This window comes from Papaver somniferum, chromosome 5 (genome assembly GCF_003573695.1).
Source record: "Papaver somniferum cultivar HN1 chromosome 5, ASM357369v1, whole genome shotgun sequence".
In the NCBI taxonomy this organism is placed as follows: Eukaryota; Viridiplantae; Streptophyta; class Magnoliopsida; order Ranunculales; family Papaveraceae; genus Papaver; species Papaver somniferum.
In genome coordinates this window covers 121624603-121638962 of record NC_039362.1, presented here as the reverse complement: position 1 = coordinate 121638962, position 14360 = coordinate 121624603, and the positions used below count along the sequence as shown (strand labels likewise).

The following is a 14360-nucleotide window of genomic DNA, read 5'->3' as shown; positions in this document are numbered from 1 at the left end:
ATAGCATCTAAATGCTAAGTTCTCTTTCCTCTCTTACGGTTCTTCAATGCTAGAGTCAGTTCTTGATTTAAACTTCTCTTTTGTTGTCAGGCTTTTGCTGCACTTTCTAGTGCATTCCTCTTCTTTTTCCTGATAATAGCAGTCAATTCTGTAAACTGAAGTTGATTTGTCAACATATACCTTTATCAATCTACTACTATTGTACTATCTTTAAGCATTTCCATTCCTTTCGCTGGTGCAAATGGCAAATGATTTTTTTTTCCTTAAAAAAGTCGAGAACAAGAGTTAGATGAATCTCCCAGACAACTGGAAACGCAGTGACGGAAAACAATCTAATATGCCCTATCATATAAGAATGATTCTTTACGGACCGAGAAAACTGACCAGGGCAAAACCACCTGACTCAGTTTTTTTATGTGGGTTTTTTGATCATATAAAGAACAGCTGCTGCTGGAAACAGAAAATTGCATAAGCCTGTCGAAGTTCCCAGGTGTGCAGTCCTCGAAAACACGCCTTTCAAAAGCTGAAGTAGAGACATAGACAAAACAATATAGACTACTGCGAATCCAAAACTAAAACTGTCTCGCAGATGTGTCGTACTTGATTACTTTTCAAAAATCGAAATATCTCCATGTCACAAGAAAATTAATTTTCTTTCGCGATTTATTTCACAACGTATAATATTGTTTTAGTTAATCACCTAATGTTCAGAATATTGTTGTTTGCAAATTTCTTGTACCTATCAGGCAAGTTTGTGAAGCTTTCAATTAGCATACGGGTTTTACACCTCTAGCATCCATCCCACGTTTTTTTTTTTTTTTTGCTTTGAAGATAGCTGCAAGGTCTTATGTACGTGGATATCTCATATATTTACTTTGAAATATATTGTAGTTCAGATCATTAAGATTTTTGCCATTTTTATCAATATTTCTAAAGATATTTAAGGTGTTACGTTAATTTAGGAGATAAAATATACGTTGTTAATAAGATTTTCAAAGGAAGGGCAAAATAGGAGTATCAAATCGTAACATAATTTGGTAGGAATCTACCCAAAATGGAACGCAAAATGTCATCTTGTGATTGGTCCCCCGTGTCTCCTTCGGATTTTGCACCCATCCAAAATTTTCTCCGAAAAAGCTAATACGCAAGACTTGGGACAAATCAAGGGCAAAAAAGTGGGACGGATATGGGACAAGAAGAAAGAGAAAAAGGTTGCGATGACGAAACCATCCTTGCTAATCTATTGTAGAGAGGGGCGCCATCTCCTGTCCCAGAACTTTGCTCTTTGTCCCGGTTCTAGCAGCTAGTATTCATATGACTATTTTGCAGTAAGCCTCACAAAAAATCTGATAAAAGAGCGGTTATACTTAGGCTTAGTCCTATGGGTTAGATATCTAACTGCTAGATTGGCCATCCATGTCAGCATGAGCAATCTTCTAAGTCCTATGGACTAGATATCTAGCAGCTAGATTGGTCATCCACGTCATCTGGGACCACTATAAAACGTTGTTCGGTTCAGCGTCAGCGCTGTTTGGTTCAACGTTTTAAATCTCAGCCGTTAGATCATAAAATTTATCTCCTAGCGCTGAACCGTTCAGTGTTAAAAACACTTTTTGAGCGCTGAACCATTCAGCGTTTCAATTTCGCTGATAGTTGAACTGTGAGCACTTGCTAGGAGAGAGAACTATCAACTGCTAGTGTTAACTTTTTTCCCACACTTTTTTCATGATTTTCAACACTTTTTGGCCAATCTAGCAGTTCAATCTAACCCATAGGGGTTAACCTTATTAATTATAAAAAAGACGGCAACAGTTCACATTTCGTTACCAAATTTATATGGGCCCATCAGATTACTCTCATTTCAATTGCTTATATGTCAAAAAGAAAAGAAACAATTCACATAACCAACATCTCTTTTTACTTATATCAAAAAATTCAAGGCTACCAGATCTGACATGATAATCACGAGCGGTCTTAATATTTCAGGCAATACAAGTTGCGAAATTTTATCCAATAATCTGGAAGCTCTGCTGGTTCAAACACTAATCCAAGCGACTAAGGGAAACAAGACCGACCATAGATGTTCTTCCTTCCTCCGTAGCAATTGTGGGCCAGAACATGAACGGAGGTAAAGGAAAAGGAGACATGTGTGAATGGGCCCCAGAATGAACGTTGACAAAAAATACAGCAGGTGGGGATAATGCAAGTAATCAGATATTGCTAGCAGGGGTGAGCATTTTTATCGTAACCCGCGGATTTAATCGAAACCAACTGTTCTTTTGTGAATGGATCTCCGGATCATTCGTTAATGGGTTGGATGCGGATGGAATTTTTGAAATCCAATGGATTACGGATCGGGCCCGGATGCAACCTTGAAAATCCGTTGGACATCCATATCCGTTAAATTAAGGACATTTATATAGTTGTAGAAAATATTATGGATTATTTAGGAATTCTAAAGGTGTTTGCTTGGAGTTTTGTATATGGTATTTTATATTTGTATACATACATATATATATATATATATATATATATATATATGTATATATATATTATAAAATGAAGTGGTGTGTGTAGCCTTACAAATCCGACCATCGATTTCGTCATCCCACGATGGAGATTGATTGGTTATATGTCCCATATAGACGTCCGTCTGATTCCTTGGCTCCCTAATAAAAATATGATTCTAAAGATTATTTAACGGCGTCGGATGCTTGGATTTCTTAATTTGACTGCAGCGTCGGATTTCCTAATTTGACTAAATTTCCGTAATATAGGCTAACACTAAGTAGATGTATTTATAGAACAGAAGAACATCATTCTTTAACGGTTTCACCAACAGATGGTCTTCTATCTATAATTCTTCCCCTCCATTAACGATTTTTAATTCTTAACTTCGTCTCTCTATATCATAATAATACTGAGTTATTAATACTAAGTTATTATTATGGATGATTTAAAGGATGGATACGGTGAAACAAAAGAAAACAGAGCTGATGATTCAAAAAAAAATTGGTCTAAAGAGGAAAGGAGAAGAAAGAAAACCTAATAGAGGAAGAGGAGTGAATTGGGTAAGAGGTTTTATGTGTAATGCAACCAAATATCTCCTTACTAATACATCTTCATGGAAAACATATGGCTAAGGGTCTGTTTGGCTTATGTATAGTGGATGACCCTCCATGAAGATTATTCGTATACACCAGATATACTCTGGTCCATTGAACGCCCAATCATCCAATAAGCATAATGATTTGTACCATAACTTTCTCAAGAAAATTTAAGTTAGTCTCAACTAATCTAAAAGCTATCTTTAAAAAACAAATAAAATAAAAAACATGGTAAAGATTTATGTGCGAGATTTAAGTGTCACAACCCCGGCCAACAAAACATTAGGAAATGTTTAAGGGCCACGGTCGGAGCTGTAAGCCCCGACTAATTTGACCTGACCAACAAAATACTATAGTATTCTCAAGGGACCACTGCCCCGGCTAATTTGACCCGTTCAACAAAATACAATGGTATTGACACAATCACAAATACTAGGGACGCAAGTCCGAACTAACTTATAAGCTCGATGTTTGACCGTTATAATCTAATTAGTTATGCGAATGACTAAAAAATATTTTGGTAGAATACGGACCAACCGATCAAACAACAAAACGAAAACGAAAAAGGTTGAGCGGCCGGAGTGATACCTAGTATATATATATATATAATATGTAGATTTTATAAGGAGTCATTTGTGTTGGCTTTATTTTATTTTATTATAAATTTAACTCAAACAAATCCATTGGATTATCCGTATCCAATCCGTCCATCCGCGCATCCATTGGATGCAAATCCGTTGTATGTGGATTGGATGCGGATGCCAAATTTAAAATCCGTAATGTATTGGATTGGATGCGGATGAGGTGAAAATCGGTCCATACCGGCCCATGCTCACCCCTAATTGCTAGTGTCATTGGAGAATCTGGAGAGTCAACATCATTGATCTGCTAATTGTCCAATAACCTGAATCGAAACAAGAAGACAATGATAACTAATTAATGAAACACCATTCCAAGATGTGTTACCTCGGCAGAAAAGAAATGGAACAACATGTGGGCGAAAATGCACAACCCGAAGTGACCACCTTCTATTCAATAGACTGTCGGGATCCTAGTCCCACATTGGTTAGATGAGGCTTAATTGGTAGTTTATAAGTCAATGGGTTCCCTCATCTAGTCAACCGGTTTTCGAGTTGAGTTCTACCCATGAGATTATGACGAGTTTAGGATCGGTACCCTAACATTTGGTATCAGAGCCAACCACCACGACCCATACCCGCTCCACGGAAGGGGTGACCTACATGCTAGATTAAAGTGTTGGGGCACCTATGTATGGGCGTAGTTGTCACCCGCATTGAATACTGATATGGGAGTGAAGCCGCCATAAGAGAAAGGGATACATCCGGGTCAATGTCGATAGAGTGGGCCAACGAGGACGTTGGGTCTGGAAGCGTGGTGGGATATTGGGATCCTAGTCCCGCATTGGTTGGATGGGGCTTAATTGGTAGTTTATAAGCCAATGAGTTCCCTCATCTAGTCAACCGGTTTTCGAGTTGAGTTCTACCCATGGGTTTATGACGAGTTTAGGGTCGGTACCCTAACAATTGTATCAGAGGCAACCACCACGACCCATGCCCGCTCAACGGAAGGGGTGACCTAAAGGCTAGATTAAAGTGTTGGGGCACCTATGTATGGGCGTAGTTTTCACCCCCATTGAATACTGATAGGGGAGTGAAGCCGCCATAAGAGAAAGGGGATACCTTCGGGTCAGTGTCGATCGAGTGGGCCAACGAGGACGTTGGGTCTGGAAGCGTGGTGGGATGTTGGGATCCTAATCCCACATTGATTAGATGGGGCTTAATTGATAATTTATAAGTCAATGGGTTCCCTCATCTAGTCAACTGGTTTTCGAGTTGAGTTCTACCCGTGAGCTTATGACGAGTTTAGGGTCGGTACCCTAACAGCATGCGGGTGAAAATGCACAACCGGAAGTGACCACCTTCTATTCAATGCGATAACTTGTCGACGCTACTCTGTTTTACTATAATAGTATAGTGCCATATGTGCAGCTTTAACAGAAATCTACATGTCAAAAGGTACAGAAAGATAAAGCATTGTAAAAGTTGAATATACTACAAATTTACAAAATGAGGTCCAGAAAACGAACTAATCTAAATAAGTACACCCAACCTTGTGACCTTAGGCTACAGCCAGAAGCTCCCCTTGAGCGTGGAAAGCAATAGAAGCAATAGGATACTGCATGGGGTTAAAAGATAGATAGTTACACACACTAAGAATTTGGATGTAAAATTTTCCATGATATTTACATTATTTACACAGAGGAGTTGACAAAAAATTACAATAATTTTGGGTTTTCCTTAACCCAGCTGATTGTATCAAAACAAAAACAAAAAAGATTACAAGAATCACGGGATCCTAAACACATTAAACCTAAATTGTTTTGTTCTAAGGAATTAATACCGATAACATCAACAAACATTAACATTTCAAAAAACATATCTTGAACCAGGGTATTCATGCATTCGGAAACATACAGTTTGATCAATTATGCTAGTTAGCATCTAGATTCATGTAGAACTCACCTCAACTGAATAAGAAAATCTTTTAAGAAGACATAAGCAACATTGATGTGCCAATCTCGAGATCAAGCACCTGGAGATGCTATTATAGCTTAAGTAGTACAAGAAAGCTCTTTACCAACTGACTGCAAATTCCTTATCTAAGGAGATTTACTAAGACCACCTCCTGCATAATGTCAATGTTCTCATTGTAACCCTTAATTACAGAAAAAAAAGCGGAAATCGACATATTAGCGCAGAGAAGGTAATTTATTCACTGCTTCAAGGAAATCTCGAAGTATAATGTGGTGCCTTTATAGCTACATCTCCCAAAGACTTTTCAAACTTTGTACGGAAAGAGGACGAATATCATGTATCTATTTCATTGAACATAAGAACAATTTTAATGATATCAAAGATTTCAAGATTGTACAGACGAAATTATGAAAACCCACGTTCTTGGGCTGAGTAACAAAACCTGTAACTATTCATAGTTGGTAAGAAGCGCTCAACAAAGATTGATAAAGCGGGTGTATTTCACAAATGGAGTAGCGCCAAGTTGCTATAATTGTAATCAATCAAAAATCAGAAACATGACAAACCCTAAAAAGCGACAAATACAGAGAAAGAAAGATAGAGATTAACCAGAGATGAGACGATGAGGAACTCAACAGCTGAAAGACGCAATTCGACGTTCATACCAAGTTTTCGTCATTTCAGTTGATGTAAACCCGAAAAAGAATTGAATTGGGGAAACTGCCCTTTATTTCTAATTCCTGCTCAAATTAGAGAGCATCAGATACAACTGAGAAGTGAGACAAAGAAATAGAGAGAGATTAGGGTACGAACTTTCTTGGCTCCATTAAAAATGCGCTGATGATCATTTTCAAAGAATTTTCGACAAAACCTTCTTCTTCTCTCCTCGTTTTGCAGAAAGTTTTTGGAAACTAAAAAAGCCTAGACCCTTAATAACAATTATTCCCTCCGTCCCACTCCTAAGTGACCTATTTGAAATTTGCACAATTTTTAAGGCAAGCAAGGAAAATAGTATTTTTAATCATTTTTTACAATTATATCCTTATGAATAATAACTAGTGAAATTTAAAAATGGTTTATCTCTCAAAATACTCCACGGATGTTCGCAAATTTCATACAATTGAAAAGCATTTTAAAACACCTACGTAACGAATATAAACATGCCTATCAAATTATACATATTTCATATATTATTTATAATTAACTAAAAGGATAATTCCGAAATATCTCATTGTTTAGTGATATAGGTCACTTATCATTGGGACAAAATCTAAAATCAAATAGGTCACTTAGGAGTGGGACGGAGGGAGTATTAAAAATGTACAGATCCTAGAGATAAAATATTAAATATTGTGCAGGTCCTAGAGATTAAATATTAACGGCTATCAATAAACAACTTGGTAGGGGCGTAAATAATACCCGAAAATACTCGGCCTGCCTGTATCCGCCCGAGCCCGCCTGTACCCGAAATAGCCCAAAGCCTGTTATGGCCCGTCATGGAGCACCCGGCCTGGCCTGGATTAATTTATTGGGAGGTTTCGGGCTTTGCGATTAATTATGATGCCCGGCCTGATACCCGGCCTGGTGCCCGGCCTGAAAGCCTTCTATGTGCCATTAATCATTTAATATCCTCTTAAAAGACTTAAAAGTTACAATTTTATAATTGTCAATTTTGTGTCAAGAAAAATAAAATATATAATTGTTTTTTTACTTATAATTAACCTTTTCAAAACATTAATGGTAATATATTTTCTTATTAGAAAGTTTATTGTACTCTAATTAATTATTTATTATAGGCTAAAATTAAATATTTGTCAGTGTAATTTAAATATAAAATAATACTATCACTTATGATATGCGATGTTGGAAAGGAAAGGATATTGTATTTAATACCGTTCATTTGAAAATTTAAACTTAAAAAAGAAAAAAAAATCAAAATAGTGGCCTGTCCGGCCCGATCTGGCCTGCCCGTATAAAAAGCGGGCTTTGGACGATCTTTGGGTAGCAAATTATCTACTTGTACCCGGCCTGTCCGGCCTGAATTTGTTTATGGGCTCACAAATATTAAGCCTGGCCTGTCCGGCCTGTCTTAGTTTTTGGGTCGGGCGGCCCGACCTGCCCGAATTTACACCCCTACAACTGGGGGATTAAAATGTAATTATAGTCCTTAAGTTCAATTAATTAACTTTTAAGAGCCCTTTCCTATATATACCAGTAGTAATTAACAGTAAAAATACAGATAGTGACCAATCAACATCTTCCAAGTGAAATAAAGAGAAGGAGAACGATATCAAGATTCAACTATTCAAGAGTAGAGAAAGTTAAAAAGATTAGAAGAAAAAAAAATGGATATTTATGCATCTTGTTCTGACATTCTTTTCATCAATCACATATTTTGATGGTAATAATACATAATTAAGTGTTGAATCTTGTGTAGTTCTTTTACTTTTCTTGCATTAATCCTTCTTTTCTTCTTTTCTTGCATTAAGTGTTGAATCTTGTATAATTTTTTCAATGTTTTTTGCAATCCTTCTTCTCTTTTCATGCCAATCATTGGCATGAGAAATTAAAAAATAAAAAAATAAAAAATAGTGTTTTTTTGCATCGGAGAATGCAAATATTCATGGATTTTTAAACTTCTCTCTGCAATTACATTCTTCAAAGCAAAGAAGCACTATCACTCTTATATTTTATTTGTTTTTTCAATTTCCCATGCCAATGATTGGCTCTTATCTTGTGCATGGGTGCACAAGATAACAAAATCCATTTAAAAATCATTACTTTCTTTATTTTTTGTGATTAGAACTATTGATATTCTGATCCTTTTATGATTAACATGTGTTGTTGTAATTGAATAAACAAACCCTAATGAAGATGGTCAAGCTCATAAAACATGAGAGAATACATGTTACAAATAACCGGAAAATGTGCTTGAAATTGGACATAATGCGGATAATTAAAATGTGTTATTCTGTTTAAATCAATTCCTCATATTATTTTAGGCTTTATCTAGACTAATTTTGGTGCTTTTCACTCTTGATCGCTTAACCTTTATGTGAAATAGAAATCTGTTACTGCCTTTTTTTCGCTTCACAGGTTACAGTCTAGTAACCTCTGATTCACGATATGTCTTATAGCTTAGTCCTCTGGTCTTCTTTAACTTCCTCTTATGCTTGTTTCTGACCTGCAGTTTGAATTTAAGTATCGCCTTATTTTGCTTCCATCCCTAGTGTAATTGGCTCAGTTATAAATTTTGTATGCTCCCTGCAATTTCAGTCTAAATGTGAATGTTGTATTTCTGCATCTAGATTAATTCATTAATAATTTTTTAAATTTAATTTGGTCTCTAATTACCCATCTCAGTTCTCGTCTTGCATCCTTGATCACTGCATTTTAAATCTGACCTGTGTTATTCTACTAAATGCAACTTGATATTAACATCTACCCATCACTTGCAATCTTTGTCAGAAATCTGATTTTACAAGTCTTATTTTTCAGAAATTTAGATTTTCTTATGTCATCTAGAATAGCTCAGTAATTACTCTTTTAGTTTATATTTGATTGTATCTTCTTTGTACTTGACCTCTTTGCAGTCCCTTTCTATGCTTTCAAGAATGAATGCTAAAAACTTAGTCTTATAAGTCATCTTATTCCTTACACATCAATGACTGTCTTTCCCTTTAATCTATGTTGTTATTATTAACAGACCTCTGCTGAATTCTCCTCTTCTTAAACTCAATTTATGTTGCACATTTGAACCTTACTGGATTTAACAGTTCCTCAAATTTTATGTACCTTCTTTGTTTCATCATCTTGTAATTATAGAATTCTCAATTCTTTGGTTTTTATGTTTCTTTTACAGCTTTAAAATACTTTCGATTCGATTTGCACATCTCCTTCAATTTTACGCACAATAATCTTTGTTGTATGATATAATTTTCTAGCCTAACAATCTCTTGTCTTATTTCTACAAATCTCCTCTTTTCACAATAAGCCCAATTAAACCAAAATCTAACATATCCTCAAAGCCCACTTAGACATAACTAAAAACCGAACCTAAACTTCCGCTACCTCTCAACTGCACAGCCCATTTAGACAAATTTTTCCTTTTCACTATGAATATTATTTCATGGAATTGTCAAGGCATAAACCTCCCACCCGCAATTCAGCATTTGAAAGGACTAGTTACTCTGCACAAGCCTAACATCCTATTTCTCTCTGAAACTCTAGCTAACGATCAACACATAAGAAGATTAGCACAATCCCTTCAATTCAATAACTACTTCAACGTCCCCAAAATTGGAAGACGAGGAGGACTATGCCTAATGTGGGAGGATAACCTAAACATCCAAATATTACTACAATCTCAAAATTTCATCCACACAAAGGTTACACCACCGCTTCCAGAACAACCATGGTACTTCACGGTATCTATGGCCCTCCACATCCAGATATAAGGAAAAATCTGTGGCAAGATTTTCCAACAATCTTCAGCAATATCAATCCATCCACACCATGGCTATTGATAGGAGATTTCAACGACGTTTTAAACCAATCCGAAAAAAAAAGAGGAAGACAAGTGACATATGCTCAATCTCAACCGCTTCTCACTATGATGAACCAGATGGGTTTTATAGATTTAGGATTCCGAGGAGATCCATACACTTGGACAAACAACCAATTAGGGCAAGATAATATCCTAAAAAGATTAGATAGGGCTTTAGCAGACCTACTATGGCGAACAACAAACCCCCATGCGGCAGTTACTCACCTTCCAAGAATAGCATCTGATGATGCCCCAATACTTCTTCAGAAAAAAGCAATGGATTGGCAAGGACAAAAAAACTAAAAATTCGAACATCTCTGGCTCTCTCATCCCCAACTTAAGCAAATAGTCGAATCAGCTTGGGAACAACAACAAGACAATGAACCTACACTCAACCTCCATCTAAATATCATTACAACAGGACAAACTCTCTTAGGATGGAACAAAGAAACTTTTGGCCACCTACCAACGAAGATCAAGAAATCGACAACCAAGATAAAGAACGCCCAACACCAATGTGCATCCCAAACAGGCTCAGATCTAAAACACTGGTTGACTCAAGAAAAAAAGCTGAGAATAGAACATGAAGAACTATTACAATGTCATGCAACATACTGGAAACAAAGATCTAGAATTCAATGGCTTCAATCAGGCGATCTCAACACAACCTTTTACCATACTAAAGCTACCATCCACAGAGCTTGCAACAACATACAACAATTACAAGACACACAAAACAACTGGATTACCAAAAAAGAAGACGTAGTTCAACTCATCCTGGATCACTATTCTCAGTAATATACGGCCCCGCCTACAGAAAAAAAATGAAGATCTTTTTGCAAACATCACACCAAGGTTGACTCCTAGACAATCAGACCAACTTACGAAGAAAGTAACTACAGAAGAAATCAAGCAAGCACTCTTCTCCATAAATTTTGAAAGTGCTCCGGGTCCTGATGGATATACAAGTAAGTTTTTTAAAGTTTTCTGGGAGACAACTAACCCTCAATTGGGTTAAGGCTTTATGTAATAATCTTAATATGCATCCTCTCATGAATCACACAAACATAACACTAATACCTAAAGTAGACCACCCTTCAAAACCTTCACAATTCAGACCGATAGGACTCTGTAACGTCACATATAAAATCATCTCAAAAATATTAGTCAACCGAATTAGACCTATTCTCCCCTTCCTAATAAACCCTTTCCAGAGTGCTTTTGTTCTACAAAGATCAATTCACGACAATATAGCAATTGCTGGGGAACTATTCCATAATATCAGAACCTCAAAACCCAACAAAGATCCAAAAATTGCTCTAAAATTAGAAATCCAAAAAGCCTATGATAGCCTAGATTGGGGATTCATCAAAACTTCGTTTACAAAACTAGGATTCCCATCAAAATTTATAGACTACATTATGTTGTGTGTTACAACAGTTACTTACTCCATCAAAATAAATGGTACTCCACATGGATACATCACACCAAGTAGAGGTATTAGACAAGGAGATCCACTTTTGTCCTATATTTTTATCATATGTGCTGAAATCCTATCTACAAACCCGGGAAACCTTCAAATCCGAAAATTAGTACCAGGACTTAACATATCACAACAAGCACCTCCCATAATTCATCTAATGTATGCGGATGATCTTCTGATCACATATAAAGCGTCGGATCAGAGTAACCAACACCTTAAAACCCTCCTCCAAGCATATAGTTCTTCTGCAGGGCAAGTAATTAATACTTCCAAATCAGTAATCATCCATCACCCTAATTTAGATCCAATCAAAATAAATTATCTTCAATAATTCTTTAATATGACAACCACTTCAAAACCTCCAAACTATCTAGGCATACAGTTTAAACAGGGAAGAGCATCTAATCGAACTTTCGCTCCCCTTATACAAAGATTAGCCAGAAAAGCAAAAGGATGGATGACAAAATGCCTAACACCAGCAGGAAGACTCGTTCTAATCAAAACCTCCCTAACCCCAACCTCAATTCACATAATGCAAACACAAAACCTACCCATAAATATACACAAACAAATAACCAGGAACTTTTTCTGGGGACATGACTCAACAACCAAAAAACTCCACCCTGTAGGATGGGATAAAGCAACAAAACCAATAGCAGAAGGAGGATTAGGAATAAGGAAAAACGTTGATCATAATAAATCCCTTCTCATGAAGAGAATTTGGAATTTGCATGAACAACCTAACTCTATATACGGAAGTCTATTCAGTGCAAAATACTTTAAAGAACAATCAATTCTATAAGGAAATATCTCAATTCCATCCTCTTCCAGCCCTCAATAGAGACAACTCGCATCAATTATCCCTACCATGCAAAATTTAATTTTCCATCAAATTGGAAATGGGTTATCAACACCAATAGAAGCTAACTGGATTCCACACTCTCCAAATCTAGATCCAACACATTACTACCCAATCCAAATGGTAGCGGATATCATCGACCCAATCTCCCACTCCTGGAATCGTGAAAAATTGAACACCTTTCCCAATCAAACATTTCAAAAAATCATCAACATCCACCTTACACAAAATAATACCCAGATAAAATTATCAGGCCACACTCAAAATCGGGAAGCTACACCACATCTTCAGGATACAAATGTCTAACTCATGGTCAACCAACCCACACACCTTTACAACCTACCAAGTTCTTATGGAATTTACCATGTCCACCGAAAATTCGGCTTTTCTTATGGAAAGCCATCAATGAAGGATTACCAACCTTTTCTCTCCTACATCGAATCCATTTGACCAACTCAGACATATGTCCAAGATGCAATACTGATATGGAATTAGCAAGCCACCTTTTAATTCACTGTCTAACAACAGCTACTTCCTGGAACAACTTATTCAATCAACTTACAAATTCACCAAACACCAATCATACCCAGACTTTCACCTTAACTCCACAAACAACTATATCCTAAATCCTGCAACAACCAACATCAAATTCGACAATCTCTTCATTCTGTTTTCTATTCTGGACCCTATGGCTATCCAGAAATGATCTGATTTATCAACAAAAACAAATAACGTCAGAAGAAATCCTAGCCTGGGCTCAAAAACTACAACAAGAATATTCATGGGCACAGCACGCCTCACCACCAATCATACCAGGAGCTACACCAATAGTCAACCGCCCAATAACAGATAAAAGGATAGTAACAATATCGGTAGGATGGTCCGTTCCGAATATCACTGGATTAAATTTAACACAGATGGAGCAGCCAGAGGCCATCCGGGATTTGCAGGGGCGGGATTCGTCTGTAGAGACTCAGATGCACGAACAATAATAGCTATGGCTCAACCACTAGGAATTACGACTGCACTAACTGTCGAAACATGGGCCTTACTATTGGCTTCAAGAATAACAACAGAGAGACAATGGCCTAGAATTCTCTTTGAAACAGACTCGGAGAACCTCTTGTGTTTCATTACATCAACTACCACACCACCTTGGCACATAGCAGAAATGATTGAAGAAATAAAAAAATAGACTGAGGCAAATCCCGCAAGTCGATATATAACACAATTACATGGAAGGAAATCAAGCAGCGGACGGATTGGCAAATCATGCAGCAGATGGAAGCCAAACATGAAACTATTCAACCAAAATACGGGACCAGGACCCAGGAAATCCCATCTTTTATCAGTCACATTTTATTTCAAGTCTCCGTGAGTACCACATACTCACGACAAGTTGTAATCTAAACTTTTTATAATAAATTCATGCTTCAAAAAAAAAATGTGCTTGAAATTGGTTAAAACCCTTAATATTTGATGTCGCCTGTTCACAAGACATTTTGCTTATTAGACATACACTCTGGTACTTAATCTCTTTAGTAGACATATTAAAGTGTATGATGTTGTTGTATGTACAATCAAGATTTGATTTTTTTTTTGTTTTCTCATATGATCATATCATCTCATCCTTTCCAAAGAGATTGCAATTAACGTTGGAATATGATTAAGTACTAGCATAGTATTAATTTTTTCTTAAATGATTAAGTACTAGCATATTACTATTGTTTTATAAATTAGTCTTTAGATTTATTATGTTTATATTAAAAACCATTACTTTCTTTGTTTTTTATGATTAAAACTATTGATT

The 14360-nt window shown here is 36.5% G+C and overlaps 1 long non-coding RNA gene across 3 annotated transcripts; it reads right to left on the bottom strand.

The window, feature by feature from the left end:
• Nucleotides 1-5102: 5102 nt before the first annotated feature.
• On the bottom strand, nucleotides 5103-6557 carry LOC113277749. Of its 3 annotated transcripts, none has more exons than XR_003325126.1 (3): nucleotides 6476-6557; nucleotides 5651-6402; nucleotides 5103-5303 (listed from the first exon to the last, which is right to left on the bottom strand). It is a non-coding gene; the product is annotated as an uncharacterized LOC113277749 (long non-coding RNA). The 3 variants fall into 3 exon arrangements; XR_003325127.1 differs by lacking the exon at nucleotides 5103-5303 and having other exon boundaries at nucleotides 5345-5813; nucleotides 6272-6402; XR_003325125.1 differs by lacking the exon at nucleotides 5103-5303 and having other exon boundaries at nucleotides 5345-6402.
• Nucleotides 6558-14360: the final 7803 nt, after the last annotated feature.